This window comes from Mustelus asterias, chromosome 17 (genome assembly GCF_964213995.1).
Source record: "Mustelus asterias chromosome 17, sMusAst1.hap1.1, whole genome shotgun sequence".
Classification (NCBI taxonomy): domain Eukaryota; kingdom Metazoa; phylum Chordata; class Chondrichthyes; order Carcharhiniformes; family Triakidae; genus Mustelus; species Mustelus asterias.
Window position 1 is genome coordinate 32,608,182 of NC_135817.1, and position 12,607 is coordinate 32,620,788.

A 12,607-nucleotide genomic window follows, 5' to 3' on the forward strand; every position below is an offset into this window, starting at 1 on the left:
AGGGAAGGCAGCATAAGTGGGGGAGGGTCTGAGGGGGAAGGGGGCATGAGTGGGGGGGGGGGGGAATCGGAGAGGGAAGGGGGCATGAGTACGGGTATGAGGGGGGAGGGGAGCTACGTTGGGGAGGGGTTGGGTCAGGCACCCTCATGCCTCTGAGGTGGGGGGGATCACAGTTATTTGTAGTTGGCGGGGAGAGGATGCCCCTCATTGGTGGGGGGTTGGTGGTGCTCCCCTGGTCAGTGAGGGGGCACCATTTCATTTTTTGGGAGGAGGGTGTCCAGTGACCAAGCGCAGAGACCGTTTTACCCCCAAAAAATGATGGCCCGGTTTCAGAACAGCGGATCTGGGCAGCAGTTTACCCGCTATGCATAAATTAGCCACCTATTCAAGTTTCTCGCTGGCATGGACACTTAGTCTCAATTTGAGGAATCGTCCCTATATAAAGAACAAAGGTGGAATTTTCCCGACCCACCTACTACGGGAATCATAGTCCGTGGGACAGAAAATTATGCGAACCATTTAAAGGTCCGTTGACGTCGGGTGGGAATTTCTGGTCTTGGGGTGCACGCAGCTGGAAAATCCTACACCAGTTCTTGCTATTGTCACTGGATATTAATCAGGTAACAAACATCCATGGTAGGTTTAATTGGCTTCAGTGTCCAAGGGCTTTTCTGTTCTCCTGGCTGAGATCTAACCAGGCTTGATGGGGAAATATTTTGCTTTGCTTCTTATCAGCAAGAGATACATTTTCCCCGTTATTGTGACGTAAATGGCACAATCTAGTGAGATTCAACTTGACACTATCCAGGACAAAGCAGCCCATTTAATTGGCACCACATCCACAAATATCCACTCCCTCCAGCGCCGGCGTTCAATAGCAAAAATGTGTATGATCTACAAGATGCACTGCAGCAATTCACCAAAGATCCTTAGACAAGCACCTTCCAAACCCATGACCACTTCCATCTAGAAGGACAAGGGCAACAAATACATGGGAACACCACCACCTGCAAGTTCACCTTCAAGCCACTCATCGTCCTGACTTGGAAATATATTGCCGTTGTTTCGCAGTCGCTGGGTCAAGATCCTGGAATTCCCTCCCTAATGGCATTGTGGGTCAACCCACAGAACATGGACTGCAGAGTTTTAAGAAGATAGATCACCACCACCTTCTCAAGGGCAACTAGGGATGGGCATAAATGTTGACCAGCCAGTGACGCCCATGTCCCACGATTGAATAATGAAAGTCAGTGACCATGGAAGAAAGATTCTGAATTGGATGGAATGTTCAGGTAAAGTTTGCAAAACATGTATAAGAATTTTGCAGATAACTGAAACAAAGATAACCACTGCCGTTAATCACACAGAACTGCAAGTTCCCAAGTACGCAAACAAAAATTAATTTCTGACAGGGACTTCAGCTTTGAACTGTCTTCTTCCTTTGAGGAATAGGTTTGTCCATTCTTGTCACAGGCGCTGGAAAATCACTTTCATCAATGGTCGGACCAGCCAACCACCATGAGGGAGCCACAATGCCTCCTGTGGAGGATTTAAAAGAGAATGACCATCAGTTTAATGAGCTTCAACCTTTGGCCATATGTATATATATATAGAAGGGTTATTAGGCCTCCAGATCACTTAATCTTTGAATTCAGGAACTTGAAGGGGAGAGATGGGGAAGTGATAATGTAATAATGACAATGCCAATATTATAGTAATAACAATGAAAGACATAAGGTAAACAATAATCACTTCAAATACATTGGGTAAAGACTTCGGGGAAGTGCAGTATAAGGGTCTGACACATATAGGGCCCGATTTTGCCATTTTCATTCTAAGTGCCGAATCTGGGCATAGTACAGATCCGACTTAGAAATCCGCTTTCAGGCGCCCCCATACGCTCTCAGCCATCTCCAGTCCGATTCGCGCTGTGGGCGGGGCTTAGCGCTGCCGGAACGATCGGAGCTCTGAACCGCGCATGCGCAGTTTGAAAAAACATCGAAAAAGCGCGCCCGTCACATCACTGCCGGGCCGGACAATCCCGCACAAGGCCCCATCCCACTTACACTCCAATGGCTGTGTGACACCCCCCTCTCTCTCCCCTGTCGCTAATCATTGAGGCACTCATCCACCACCACCGCCCCGGCCAACCCCCCCCACCCCCCCGCCACCCACCTCCCCCCCCCGCCACCCCCCCTCCCCCCCCCCCCCCCCCCCCCGCCGCCGCCACCCCCCCCCCCCCCCCCCCCCACCCCCCACCCCCCCACCCTCCCCAGCAGCACACCTGCAAGTGCTCATTTGCCTTCCCCTCAATGCTAACAAGCAAACTGCATGGAACTTGCTGGAATGCTCTGCCAAACTGCCTGCAGCTGATCTGCCCTAACGAAGGGCAGCTCCATAAGAAACTCCAGAATGGCCAGGCAGGCAGTACAGGACAATGAGCGCACGACCAGCCCCCCAATTTTCTGATGACGACTTGGGGAGGCTGCTGGATGCAGCAGAGGTGAGGCGGGCCACCCTCTTCCCCCCAGGAGATCGCAGACCCAGGGGGGCTGATGGCCATGCGGCCTGGGAGGCAGTCGCCGCCTCGGTCAGTGCCAGGACACCGGCCCCCCCGAACCGTGAGGCAGTGCCGGAAAAAAATCAGTGACCTCATCCGTACAGCAAGGGTGAGTGCTGAACACCATTCAGCATGCTCCTCCATATCTCCCCCAGATCCTCCTATTCCCAGCACCCTGCATGCTTCCAGCTCCTGACCCCCAAGCACCTCCATCCTTTCCCCCCAATGAGCCGCACTGTGTTTGCCCTCTAAGGGTCACCACCTGATTCTCTGCATGAGTCACGCCACCATTTATTTCATGGTTCCATCTGTCTCCAGAGGAAGACCGAGCACAACATTCATGAGAGGTCGAAGACAGGGGGTGGTGAGCCAGAGGAAGCGGAAACTACAGGGACATTTAAGGGGCATCTCTACAGCTATTTGAATGGGATGGGAACAGAGGCATATGGGGGCAAACAAATCAGATGGGCAGCCTGGTCGCTACAGGGTTGGATGTCCGAAGGGCCTGTCCCTGTGATGTAATTGTCTGGGTTCAAGGGAGCCATGTGATTCGTGTGTTTGGCATCCCGGATTCCTCTCCCTCCCTTGCACTTAACCTTGTGTTTCAGGGACAGATCCTGACGCCCCGAGGCCTTCTGGACCGCAAGCCCCGGCTACAGCTCCCATCCATCATGAGAACGATAGCTCGGATGAGTCCCCAGAGGATATGGGTGAAGGGACCTCCGAGGGTGGCACCGTTTATCCGTCAGCTTTTACCTCACAAGTCACCACCGCAGAAACAGACACGTCGGTGGGTCCAGTTAGTGTTGAGGCTTCTGGGTCACTCTCTGGTGAGCACAACACATCTGCTGATGTACATCGAGTGGAGGAGGAAACGTCCGAGGCCTCTGGCATGCGGGGGCCTGCTGGAGGCGGGGACACAGCTGGCCCCAGGCTACTTACTGGGTCTCTGAGATCACTTCTCCCTCAGCTGCTGGAGATGCAGCAACAGAGCCAGGGAATGCAGGAGGGGCTGACGGCCACGCTGGACCAACTGCGAGGCTGCTGGGAGGAGTCCCAAAGCTTTCAGGCGGATCAGCTATTGCGTGTCATGCGTGCTTCCAATGGCAACACTGCAAGGATGGCGTCTGCAGTGGAAAGCCTGGGGCAGGGGATCCTCACCATGAGTGGCAGTGGCCGAGTCACAGCAGGCCACAGCGGAGGGACTGGGCAGGCTTCTTGAGATTCAGCAGCTCACGGCTGAGAGGCTCGAGAGCTTGCAGGAGACCCAGGGGGACAGCACTGAGACACAGCGGGCAATGGCAGCAACCCTTGAGAAGGTGGCCCAGTCTCAGAGGGCCACGGCCGAGGGCTTGCAGAGCCTGGCCCAGTCTCAGAGGGCACTTGCTGCGGCCATTGAGAGATGGCCCACGACTCAAGTGGCCATTGCGGAGGGGTGGACCACCATGGGTAGGACGCAGGTAGTCCTCCAGGACTGGCAGTGCCAGGTGACACCGGAGCTTCTGGAGCTCACTGCAGAAGCACCAGTGTCCCATGGAGTGACCCGGGGCCAAAAGGGACCCCAAGCGAGCCCACGCCGGGGCCTTCCAGCCAGGAGACTGTGGCTATGGCAATACCTTCTGACTCCCCCCTTCCTGACACTGCAGCATCTCAGGGGCAGTGGGATGAAGAGGGTGTCATGGAAACATCCCAGACAGCTGGAAGCCGGCCAGGGCCCTCGAGGTCCAGGGCCTCCAGAGGCCGCCCGCCACGCACATCACAGGCCACGGGGCGAGGTAGGCAGCTGGCCCCCTCCACCTCCGATGTACATCCTGGGGAGTCACTGAGGTGCTGTGCGAGGCAGCGTAAGGTTAGGAGGTTGTAGTTGCACTGAGATGGCCCGGGTGACGGGCTGCACTAGTTAGAAGGAACTGTAAGCACCTTAGTGTTTTCTTCTCACAAGTATTTGAGTTTCACCAGCTTATCTGATCACCTTTATTGTAAATAAATGTTTTTTCTCCACAACCACCTGAGAATAGGTTGTCTCGAATAGGATTCCTGCCCCATTGACGATCACCCGATGGATGCCTCAAGGTGAGATCAGTTGGGGCGGCCCCTCAGTGCGGTGTCACTGAGAAAAGGAAGCCATTGGTCTTTCATACCCCACGTGCAATGACCTCCCGTCCCCCAACCCACCCGCCCCAGGGCCCTGTATGGGGGTTTCAGATCCCTTACCCACTAGACAGGTGTGGGCCCAGGTGCCAGCGTGCATGTGGGTCTCAGGCAGCAGTCAGACAGGTTTGCACCAGGGCAACATCAGAATGGTGCTCAGCGAGTCGTCATCACCCTCCTGCCTGGAAAAAATATCGCGAGCACAGAGTACCCAGGCTCACCGCTCTGGTGTGACAATGTGCAGGATAAATGGAAGGCATTTTTCTGGGGTGGGGGGGGTGGGGGGGGGGAGGCGGGGGATGGAAACGACAATCACCATCCCCTAGCGACTGAACCGCCTGGTTATCAGGGCCTCCCTAGCCACCCTTGCATGCCTCAGCTGAGATGCCAGCCCTGCACTAGCTGGCAGGGTGTTCCAAGGTGCTCTCATCCTCCTCTTCCTCCTCCTCCCCTTCCTCCTCCTCCTGCTGGTCATCCTCTCCAGTGACGGCCGTCTGGTCATTCCCCACGTCCTCTTCCTCCTCCAAGAGGTCATCTTGCTGCAGAGCCAGATTGTGCAAGGCACAGCACACCACCACTGTGCGGGAGGAGATCAGGGGGCTGTACTGGAGGGCCCCTCCGGATCGGTCCAGGCACCGGAATCGCATCTTGAGGAGTCCAATGCACCTCTCTACTGTCAAGCGGGTGGCTATGTGGGCCTCATTATAGCGGGTCTCCACCTCAGTCACAGGCCTCCCTACAGGCGTCATCAGCCATGTCCGAAGCGGGTAACCCATATCACCCAGGAGCCACCCCCGCAGCCTGGGCTCCTCCTCAAATGCTTGCGGGATGTTCGACCTCCTTATAATGAAGCTGTCATGCACGCTGCCTGGATGTCTGGTGCAGACGTGCATGATGGTCATATTGTGGTCACAGATGATTTGTACATTCAGGGAGTGGAACCCCTTCCTATTAACAAATTGTTGTGGATTCTGTAGGGGGGCCCTGAGGGCAACATGGGTGCAGTTGACCGCCCCCTGCACATTCGGCATCCCCGCAATTGCAGTGAACCCCACAGCCCGGGCTTCCTGATGGGCCTGGTCCAGGTTGAATCTGATGTACTGCCCAGCCCGGGCATACAGGGCTTCAGTGACCTGCTTGACACAGGTGTGGACTGAAGACTGGGAGATGCCACAGACATCTCCGCTCGGGCTCTGGAAGGAGCCAGTCGCATAGAAGTTCAGAGCAGCTGTCAATCTGACAGCCACTGAGAGTGGGTGCCCCCCCGCCTGCCCCGAGGTACCAGGTCCTGCAACAGGTGGCACAGGTGTCGCACGGTATCCTTTCGGAGTTGGAGACGTCGGCGGCATACGGTGTCCGACATTTCCTCGAAGGACACTCGTGCACGGAACTGCCGGGGTCTCTGCTCCCTCCTTCTCCGAAGCCCCCGCTCTGGGTGAATGGCGGCCACCTCCGGTCCTGCAAGTGGTATGGCCCGGGCCTCCTGGGCCCGCAGTTCTTCCTCCATGTCCTCCTCCTCAGCTCCAGCAGCAACCAGAAGAACAGCAAGATCGATTGGTTGCGTTGCAAAAGCCATCTCATCACTCTGAAAGGCGGGGGGCGGGGGGGAGGTGGATTGGGGGGAGGTAGAGATGAACAAATGTTGGAGTCATGCATCGTTGCTTGCCCCTAGCACAACGACAATCACAGCCCCCTCATGCCCCCCACTCCCCCCAGCCACATGCTCCACACAGTCACAGCGCCCCCCATGCCCCCCAATCCCTGCAGCCACATGCTCCACACAGTCACAGCCCCCCCCATGCCCCCCAATTCCCCCAGCCACATGCTCCACACAGTCACAACCCCCTCATGCCCCCCAATCCCCCCAGCCACATGCTCCACACAGTCACAGCCCCCCCATGCCCCCCAATCCCCCCAGCCACATGCTCCACACAGTCACAGCCCCCCATGCCCCCCAATCCCCCCAGCCACATGCTCCACACCGTCACAGCCCCTGGTAATGTTGAGAGGCTGCAGCAGTGCTATCTGCAAGTGCTTTGTGCACATCCTTCAGCCTGAAGTGAGCTGCGGTGCTAGGACCCAGCAGCACTGCAGGACCCGAGGTCAGTGCTGAGACCCGGGTCCGTGCTGCCAGACAAACATCGGAGATCGTGCACAGCAACAGCCTCCCCCCTCCCCCCCCCATTATCGCAGAGCCGCCACCGACCCGAGACAGCAAAATGGCCGCTACAATAGGACGCCCGTGAGTAGCAGAGAGCTTTCGGATGCCATGCACCTACCTCCTCTTCCTCACTGAGGAAGCGCCTGATTCAGACTTTTATTCAGCAGGTCCCTAAAAGCACGGTTCTGGATTGGTAAACGCGGTGGTAAAGGGGGAAATGCTGATCGAGTTGGACGGGCAGTTAATTAATTCAACTTAAATGCATGCAAATGCATTTAAATCATCGTTGCACCCGATTTGGGCGTGGAACGGATCCCCGCCATTCCCGGGTCTCGGTAAAGTGGCGATCTGCGCGGACGCGGGTGCAGATCGCGATAAAGGCCTCACACCTGACTTTACCACAATTTCGCACCTGAAAACGGGTGCAAATTGTTGGTAAGATCGGGCCCATAGGGTTAATGTGGGACTGAGTACAGTACTGCCCACATAGCAGTGTAAGAGAGCACAAGGCCCACATCCAGGGTCAGTTGGGTGTTGGACAGAGCTGTGTGTCCCAGCAAGCCATGTATGCCAGACTGCTCCTGGTTTGTACCCTTTATTGTATATTTGTAAATAGTTCTAAGAGTCTATAAAGACCTACAGTTAACCTCCATATGACTAGGAAAACTTTTTCATCCCTACTCAATTGTAAGAACACTCTCCAACAATTATATCATTCTGGTGTCTCACTCCTTGGGTTTCAGCTACATTTAAAGTGGATCCCTTGTCTCTGAGCAGTCAGCCGATATCTCTGCTTCAAGCTGCAAATAGATTGTGTAGATGGACTGCCACATGATCTTAACCACACCCGCATAATGATATTTAAGTGCATTGGTGGCGTGGAAGCCTCTGTAGTTGATGAGTACTCACAGATATCGTTCAGTCCCTCACCAGTTCAGTGCTATTTATTGAGTGAGCATCAACGGAATTTTTCTTCTGCTGTGTAACACGTTGCAATTATCTGTGTTAAATATAACTGACTGTCATTCTGGCCACTTGTATAACTCCATCTGCCTATAGTTCTTCCATTGGCCCATCAAGCTTGGCTGCTTCCTTAATATTATCATTTGCAAAATTGACCACTTCACAGTGCATTTCTGAAACAAGATTGTTTATATAGATTAGAAACAGTCCAAGCTCCAGCATCCATTCCTGGAACACTCCATTCTCACTAACCACATCTCCCCAAATGGATATCACTCCCCTAACTAATACCAGCTGCTCTTCTATTTCCGTCAATTCCTTATTGACTTCCAAGTTTTACTCAGAACCTTGACAAATTTAATCTTCTACATCAGCCTTTCACAAAAGTCTTGATTGAAGGTTCTCTGAAAGCCAAGGTACCCTACATCACAGGGCTTCAGATACACCTCAGCTATCTCTTCCTCAAAATATCGAGGAATTTGGTCAGAAAAGGTCTCTCCTTTCTGAAAGCATTGCAACAACATATACTGCATTTTTATTGCATATTTAACATACTGAAACATCTTGGAGCATTTCACAGAGTATTGAACAAAGTCCAAAGAATAGCATGATTAGGAGGGAGGCAATTGTAGTAAATTCAAAGGTGACTTGTTGGGGCATCAACAATGAATGGTTTAATAACTAATATTATATATATATATATATATATATATATATATATATATATACAAAATAAGGGTCTGACAGAACTTATACAAAAGTCTTTGCCTCCCTGGCTTCAAACGCAAGAAACAATACTTTTCCTTGTATTCCAGTGCACGTGACAATAATAAATTAAATCAAATCTAATCAAATCAAAAGCCAACACCTTGATGACGGATGAAGTAGACATACTTCTGCTTGAGATAGGTGAAAGATGAGTTGTCCTGTTTGGCATTTCATAGCATCCTTCTCTAGAACATAGGAGTGCAGCTTGTCTGTTGGGAGGTGTCAGTCAGACTCGATAATCTGTACAACATTTGCAGGACTTAAGAGCAGAAAGCAGAGAAGACTGCACACTTGAAGATATTTGGTGAGACAAGACAAACCAACAAGAACACGCAAGAATATAAGAAAGGGGAACAGGGTTAGATCATCCAGCTCCTTGTGCCTTCTCCATCGTTCAATCTGATCCTGGTTGATCTTGAGCTTTGACTCCTTCTTGCTGCCCACTCCCCATATTTATTTGACACCCTGAGAGACCAAAGCGCTGTCTTGTCCCAGGATAAAGGCTCAGGATTGTGCCATGATGTGACATACACTGATATACACTGTCAGCTTGTTCCACACGTATTTTCCGAGGTCAAACCTTTCCACAGCCTTGCAACTGTTTTATTGGTCTCACACAGACTCATATTTCAATGTGGCACACATCCAAGATACAACAAACAGGAGCAAATCCATTCCTTATCACGCTGATTTCTTTTTTCCACAAAATCCCTGACCTGCAATGCTGCAGCTATAGGAGGAGTTTTCTCCATGGCAAAAGTTGTCAGTAGGTCAGCTTTGAGCAGCTGGTGTAGCACAACGACAGCTTTCTTTCTGAATCAGAGTTGAGACAGCCTGTTCTGTTCCAACAATTAAGCCAAGGTTGGACTGCCTTTGTCTTAAATGTGAATCCCTTGGTAAGCATGAGCACATATGTAATGCTTAAGGTCTCATGCCTGTCTTCCTTGTCCTATCATAATCGAATCAAAATCCTGGAACACTACTGGACACTCCCTATGCTGACTGTTTTGTTTGTTGCAAGTGAACCGGCAGCTCGGAACAAGACTATTGAAGGAAAAAGATTGGAAAATAACTGGCATGGAATGCAAAAGATCATGCCTGGACAACAACAGGAATTAGTACACTATTGAAAATGTAACCTAATCCCAGGTACGACAAAAATAAGGTGAAATCTTCAGGCATCTTTAAGAACCTAACTACAGAGCAGGACAAACTTATCATTTCTTAGTACTGTGGGTATGATCAGCAGTACGTGAAAAATAGTTTGCACAAAATCAGAAGGTTAATATGGACACGGGATTTAAAGATATAAACGAGGCCTGCACTGAATGAAAAGGTAGCCCCCAAAAGACACTTTAAAATATTCTTTGTAAAATCTGTTGTCCCACAAATCAGGTGCCCAGTCCTCAGTGCCCGATTCTATGACCTATGCTCCAAATAAGAGATATTCCACTCCCAAGAGTAAAGTTCAGGAGAGGAATACATTGAATGCAAGTCCAGTGCAGTGTTAAACTGGATGTAAAACCCGCTTAGGTGATCCATTGTATTTTCTGGGTATTTCTTAAAATTAAACTTGTCGGCCACAATTTTACGACTGTTCACATGAGCGAGATTTTCCCATCCTGGTGCAGTGAACGGAGCTTTGGCTTGTCGCCAAATTCTCCGTCTTTGCGGCAGTGGGAGCGTGGCATGAATGGGTGATAAGACCACCATGTGGAGATGCCGGCTTTGGACTAGGGTAAACACAGTAAGAAGTCTCACAACATCAGGTTAAAGTCCAACAGGTTTATTTGGCAGCACAAGCCACTAGCTTTCGGAGCACTGTCCCTTCATCAGGTGAGTCACCTGATGAAGGAGCAGCGCTCCGAAAGCTAGTGGCTTGTGCTACCAAATAAACCTGTTGGACTTTAACCTAGTGTTGTGAGACTTCTTACTGTGATAAGATCACGCCAGTAGTTTTTAAAAAATAACTTTGGCATTACCTTTAAAACTATGGGGCGATTCTCCCAGCCTGCTGCGCTACTTGAGCAGTGCAGTGGGCCGGGAAACATCAATGGGGGGGATTCATGTCCGGTGTCCTTTTTTTTGATGTCATCAGCCTTGGGTCAGAAATCAGAGCGAGGCTAATTACCAAATGGAAATTCACATTTCCATATGATTAGCGAGCCCGGGACAGTATTCTCCAGGCGCGCTAGTGTCTCCCCCTCATCCCTGGGAGAGGTTCCCACCAGTGGGGATTAAAGCTGGTCCCCGTCAAAGGGGACCGGGCGTGATGACCCTGCTGGTGGGGACAGAGGCCATTGAGGCTCACCCCGGAGGTCAGGGGCAGGAGATATTCCTTAGGTAGTGCCAGTCTGGCGGTGTCAACCTGGCACTCTGACGCTGCCCACCGGGCACCCTGGCACCACCAATCGGGAAGTGGGCAGTGCCAAGGGGGGAGAGCTGTTCAGTGGTGGTGGTGGAGGGGTTCCACTATGCACTCTGCATTGGGGATCGGTGGGGTTGGGAGGGAGCGGGCGATCGGGGCTGCACATGGAAGGTGGGGTGTCAGGCTGGCCATGGAGAGCTAGCAGTTGGGGCTGGCTAGGGATGCGGGTTGGATAGGCTGGCAATCGGGGGGGCGGTGGTGGTTGGGAAGCTGGCGATCGGGAGAAGGGGGACTCGGAAGACATTGGGAATCTGGCAATCGGGAGGCCGGCAATCGGGTGGGGGGGCAGTGCGCCTGCATCAATCTCCCCACTGACAGATCGGCACATGCAATGTGGTCTGTTCAAGGCACTGATTCTGGTCTCTCCAACTTACCGGTGTCAATCCCCCTGGGACACTCTGTGGAGCACAGAGTGCCGGAGATTTGGTCAACTAAGTAAGCCCAAAAGTAAGCACTTAAGTTTTTTTTTGGGAGAAGCGCCCCCTATATAGTTTGCAGATATTCCTTTCATAACAGGGACACATGGCATCAGGTTTCGAAAAATTGAACAAACCATGATATGTGGTATAAAAGCTTGAAAAACCAATAATTCTAAATCGTTGCAAAAAGCATTATTTCAAAATCAAGGTAAACAGATATCAGTTCGACGAGTTAGCAAATTCACAGGAAGGGCAGGGTAGCGGGGTACACTTGATCATGAATTGACATTCTACTTGCCTTGCCGTGATCTGGAGCATACCTCCCTCGGACAGATTTATTCTTTCATGAAGTCAGGAGAAAACTGAATGAGAGAAAATCAGTTAAGAGAGATCTAACAAGATGTACACAATACAAAGTTGCCGGGGACAAGTAGGAAAATGAACTGGTCTCCCAAACAATAGATTTCAATGTGAATGAGGAAAGGAACAGATCGAATTAAGAGAGACTGAGTTATTCATTAGACCAGTTAATGTTCATACTAAAATTTATTCTATTCTTGATGGCCTGACTCACCACCAGATTATTATATTTTGAAAGATGTTAAGAAGGCCTTGGAAGCCAGATGCTCCTGACTTTGCGATCAGAAAAATTAATTGGGTTACTAAGGTCCTGGGGAAACTGAATGACTTTTCCAAGGTTAAGAAGCATATTTAAATATTGTATTTCATTTTTAGTGAAAGTTGAAAAATGAAGAGGATATTCTAATATTGATGTGAAATTTGAACGTCCTCACTGAAGGATAAGGAGCAACAATTTGCAAGAACATCTAGGGTTTTGTAATGTTAGAAATACTCCAAGCTTCTCTGAAAACCATGGACTTTTTCCGAATTTCAAACTGAAAATTGTTATTTTATTTATTTATTAGTCACAAGTAGGCTTACATTCACACTGCAGCAAAGTTACTGTGAAAATCCCCGAGTCGCCACACTCCGGTGCCTGTTCGGGTATACTGTGGGAGGAAACCGGAGAATCCAGAGGACACTCCACAGCAAACTCCATACAGACAGTGACCCAAACTGGGAATCGAATGCAGGTCCCTGGTGCTGTGAGGCAGCAGTGCTAACCACTGTGCCACCGTGCCGCCCATATGTGACCT